Source organism: Tupaia chinensis, unplaced genomic scaffold (assembly GCF_000334495.1).
Source record: "Tupaia chinensis unplaced genomic scaffold, TupChi_1.0 Scaffold000294_5, whole genome shotgun sequence".
In the NCBI taxonomy this organism is placed as follows: domain Eukaryota; kingdom Metazoa; phylum Chordata; class Mammalia; order Scandentia; family Tupaiidae; genus Tupaia; species Tupaia belangeri.
In genome coordinates this window covers 2339619-2344702 of record NW_006159782.1, presented here as the reverse complement: position 1 = coordinate 2344702, position 5084 = coordinate 2339619, and the positions used below count along the sequence as shown (strand labels likewise).

Below are 5084 nucleotides of genomic sequence, written 5' to 3'. Positions count from 1 at the left end.
CCTGCTCTCTCTTCGTCTTGGAAATCACCTAAAAACAAGGAGTATAAACCAGAAAGATATGAAATCTACCTCAAAACAATAGAAAGTACATGGAAGAGTGGTTTGTCAGATGAAAGATGGCTGTAAATTCTCTGACATTTTTCTCTTCCAAAGATAAGTGAGGTTAACATGTTTACCTTCACCTTCAATCTGAGCTGGTCTTTGATGTGACCAATGAAGTACAGTAAAAGTGATGCTATGCCAGTATTAAGGCTAGACTTAATTTAAGACAACTGGCAGCTTCTACACTGGTCTTTTAACAGTCCTGTGCTCTATGTAAGAAGTACAACCGCCTTGCTGGACAGATCATAAGAGGTCTCAAGACTACACAGCTGAGTCCCGCCTTCCAGACATCACCACTATGGTGTTAGGCATATGAGCAAAGCCATCCTAGATACTCCAGATGAGACAGTTACCAGCTGAATGCCACCAATTGATACCAGTTAATACCATGTGCACCCAGGTTAACACCATATGGAACAGAAGAATCCCCAAGCAAGTCCCACCCAAATTTCTTATACACAAAATCAAGAGATATAGGGGACCAGCAGTTAGCGTAATGGCTATGTCGCTGGACTCCTACGTAGTCGACCGCGGTTCGTGTCCTGGACCTGGTGGCCTAAACTCACGCCGGGCATGTGTGCGTGCATGCCCAAGATCCCAAGAGGAAAATGGAGGAGAAGGGATTGTGGCGTGGCCATTCCCCTGGGGGGGTGATTTCTCGCTTTCTGTCTCTGTCTGGCGAGCGCATGCGCCCTATAGCGAAAAACCTCTCAAAAAAAATAAAAATAAAAAGAGAGAGATAGTGTAATGAATGGCATCACATTTTTCAACAACAATTCTGGAAACTTAAAGATAGTGGATTAATGCCTCCAAATGCCAAAGAAAAATATTTCTTCAAACTAAAATTGCTTATGCAGCCTAACAACTATCAATCAAGAGGGAGGGCATGCCAAGTAATAAGAAAGTTTAACCTCCCAAGTAACCATTTCATGAAGTTATTCCATTTTACATTCCACCGAAACAAAAAATAAACAAAAAGAAAAAGACATGGGATCCAGGTAACAGAACCCATATTATAGCAGAGAAAGAAACACAATTTCCAGGATAAAACTGAAGATAAATACCAAGGTAACAACTCAGCAGGAGGCCAAGAAAGCCCCAGGTCCTGATCAGAGTACAAGGACAAGGTGTGTCAGGAGGAATATGGGGGGTGGGGGGAAGGTGTCTGGTAAATTATCTTATAAGTTTAAGCACACAGAAAATTATATTTGAGAGCTAGTGCCATGACATTGCAGTTAACAGAGCAAGACCTCACATACCTGACCATAATTCAAATCCTACCCCCAGCGACTTGAGAAACATGTCAGGTGTGTGTGCATGTATGCCCCAATCCTGACAGGATGGAGATGTGGAGAAGATGGGATTGCAATATGACCATGCCGTGTTAGGGGGTACTTTCTCCCTTTCCCTCTCTCTGTCTCTCTGGAAAGTGCAAACATCCTCTCATTTATAAACAAAAAAATTAAAATAAAGAAAGAAAAAGAAAGAACATTGTACCTGAGATCCACAAAGGCTATAGGAAAAACTTGTGATACTTATAAAGAAACTTAAGAAAAATGTTAGTACAATTATCAACTCAAGAAAACAAAAAATTATACAAGAAAAGGAAAGGCTAATAAAATCATAATGTACACATATTTACACATTTATAATATTTACACATTTATAATAATGTCAACTTTAATATAAATTTAACAAAAGAAACATAATATAGCTGCATTGGGAAGATGGCAAAAAGGAAAGGAACTATGAGACAGATATATTTTCTTCTACTAAAATAGGCAGTCAATAGATAAGGTCTAAAACTGCTGTCGAGAAACCAAAGTACTGGGACCAGCAGGAGGCATAATGACTACATTGCTGGACTCAACCACAGTTCAAGTACCAAACCCAGCGGTTTAGACTCACATCAAGTGAAATAAATAGCCACGGAGCATGTGTGCCCAAAGTCCCAAATGGAGAAGGGATTGAAGCATGGCTATCCCCCCTTGCAGGGTGATTTCTTGCATTCTGTCTCTCTCTCTGGTTAGTGCACATGCCCTATAGCAAAGATCTCTCTCTCAATTAAAAAAAAATGTATTCACATAGTTAGAAATAAGAAAGCAGGGGCCGACAGGTGGCGTGGTGGTTAAGGGTGCTGGACTCCCCATATGGCAGACTGCGGTTTGAGTCCAGACCTGGTGGCTTGCTTTCTCACTCCCCGCCCCCTTCTCGCTCTGTCCCTCTCTGGTCAAATTAAAATAACTAACTAAATAAATAAAGTTAAATAATTATTTTTAAAAAAAAGAAAGAAGGAAAGAAGGAGGCAAATGCCAGAAGAAACTAAGTGTTTTAGGTGGCTGCCTCAAAGTAGTAAGATTGGGACAGGAAAAGAGTAGACTTACAGACAGTTCTCAACTATGGGGCCGACTAAAGGTAACAGATACCCAATGGTCCATAAATTATCCAACCTTTGTTTACTTCAGGGCTGCAGTTCATCCTTAACATTCTTAGGAAACAGGTCATCCAAGTTTTTCTCTCCCAAAATGGCTCATAATACTTCCTCAATTATTATTCACTACTTGCTTCATTTTTCAACACTCCTCTATATGTACCCTTTTCTCCAACCACATATATACCTGTTATGCTGCTCTCTACTTGTGACAGCCTGGAACTGCTTCTTCTTTCCCATCTTATCTCCTTCTCCATATTCTCTAATCTATCTTTTTTTCAATAGGCTATGCTTCCACACAGTCCCTGGCTTGTTCCAATCACTCCTTACTTTTACTACTATTATAATGGGTTGATCTCCCAATAGGTGGTAAGTCCTCTAAGAACTCCATTCTGTTGTCTTTTTGTCTCTGGTACCTAGATGTAACAGTTGAAACAGAATATAGGCATAATAAATATTTGTTCATTTACATTAAGCTCATAGCCATGATATCATATACACAAAATAGGTATAGATACAGAAGAAGAGGGAAAAAAAAAAAAAAAAAGACAGAGGGTTCTGTCATAGGTAGGTATCTATGTTTAAATAGAAATACAGAGACAATCACAAAAGACTTCCTGGGCCTGCCCTGAAGCCTAGTAGTTAAAGGAGCTGGATCCTACATGGCTGACCATGGTTTATATCCTAGTCCCAGCACCTTGAAAAACACCCTGGGAGCCATTTGTGTGCATACCCAACATCCTGACACAATGAAAAAATGAAAGAGAAGAGGTTGCAGCACAATCATGCCCCACTAGGGCATGCTTTCTCCTTCTGTAGAGCAAACACACAACTGGAAATAAAAAACAAGGCCAGTCAATGGTGTCATGGTTAAGGCAGCTGGATCCCATCTGGCTGATTGTATAGTTCAAGTCCTAGAACCAGCACCTTGAAAAACACTGGGTGGTGTACATGTGCCTAAAATCCCGAAAAGAGGAAGATATAGAAGAAAAGGGGCTATGCCACATTCATCTCTCAAGGGATGCTTTCTCTCCTTCTCTCCCTCTCTGTCTCTCTGGCAAGTGCGTATGCCCTCTGACAAAATCCAAAAAGAAAAGGTTGGGGACCAGCAATTAGCATAATGGCTACATCGCTGAACTCCCATGTACTATACCGAGGTTCGAGTCCCGGACCTGGTGGCTTAACTCACACCGGATGTGTGTGCGTGCATGCCCAAGATCCCGAGGAGAATGGAGAAGGGATTGCGGCGTGGCCATCTCCCCTGGGGGGAGGCGATTTCTCGTTTTCTGTCTCTCTGGTGAGTGCACATGCCCTGTAGCAAAAACCTTTCCCCCCCCCAAAAAAAAAGGCTTCCTAAGAAAGGCAATAATATTGAGGGACAATCTTAACGAGATTGACAGGATTCATGTAGTTTTCATTCATCTTGCTTACCTCATACCTGGCATTATGCAGGGTTATGGTGAATAAAGGTATTGCCCTCAGGGAGACTATACAAACAACAACAGGTGTGAGAAAATGCAGAGTACATTTAGTAAAGGCATCGCTTTGAAAGATCACATGGTCCAAATACAAAAGCAATGTTAAGTATGTTTAGAACAGCAAGCTAAGTGAAATAGGGAGTTGTTTCTCTAAAACAATGTTTTAGAGAACTAATCATGGCAGTAGAGTATATACTAGACTGAAAAAGAGGAATATAAAGTAGAGGGACAAGACCAGCAGTTAGCATAATGGATATGTCGCTGAACTCCCATGAAGCTGACCATGGTTCGAGTACCAGACCTGATGGCTTAGACTCATGCCAGGCGTGTGTGTGTGCGTGCCCAAGATCCCGAGAGGAGAATGGAGGAGAAAGGATTGCAGCATGGCCATCCCTCCGGTGGGTGATTTCTCACTTTCTATCTCTCTGTCTTTCAGGCAAGTGCACGTGCCCTATAGCAAAAACCTCTCAAAAAAAAAAAAAAAAGTAGAGGGATGAGATTACAAAGCTACACCATTAGACGAGGTGTAGTATGTTCAGATCCTGGATTTGGGTAGTTACTACAGAAAGAAGGGAACTGCCACACAATGTACTTGCAACAGAAAGGTTGTCACATTGCTAGTGAATTAATGCTAAGTGAAAAGCAGGCTTTGCGTAAGATAGAATATGTTTGTGCTTGACTGTGGAGAATGAAGGAGACGGAGGTATCAAAGAAGACGCCAAGGTTTTAAGCCAGAGTGACTATGGGAACAGTATTCTACCAATGAAAAAAAAAAAAAAAAAAGGGTAGTGCTAGAATTAGGTGCTAGATTCCCACATGGCTGACCATAGTTTGAGTCCTGGAACTGGCACTTGAAAATCACAACAAATAGAGAGATATATCAATGTTTAAAAATAAAAAGAGCAGGAACTTTATTTAAGGGGGTGATAGATTTGACTTTGCATGTCAAAGGCCAAATAATGGAAACATCGTTGGGCTTTTATTAGGTACATGAGAAAGAAACATGACAATGAAAGTAGAATGATAGGAACAATAAAGAAAAGAATGTAAGAATAGGAACAGAATGACGGAGG

At 41.0% G+C, this 5084-nt stretch overlaps 1 pseudogene; it reads right to left on the bottom strand.

Moving 5' to 3' along the window:
- Positions 1-3978, bottom strand: part of LOC102471128 (high mobility group protein B1-like) — a 7892-nt pseudogene extending 3914 nt beyond the window's left edge.
- Between the last annotated feature and the right edge of the window lie 1106 nt (positions 3979-5084).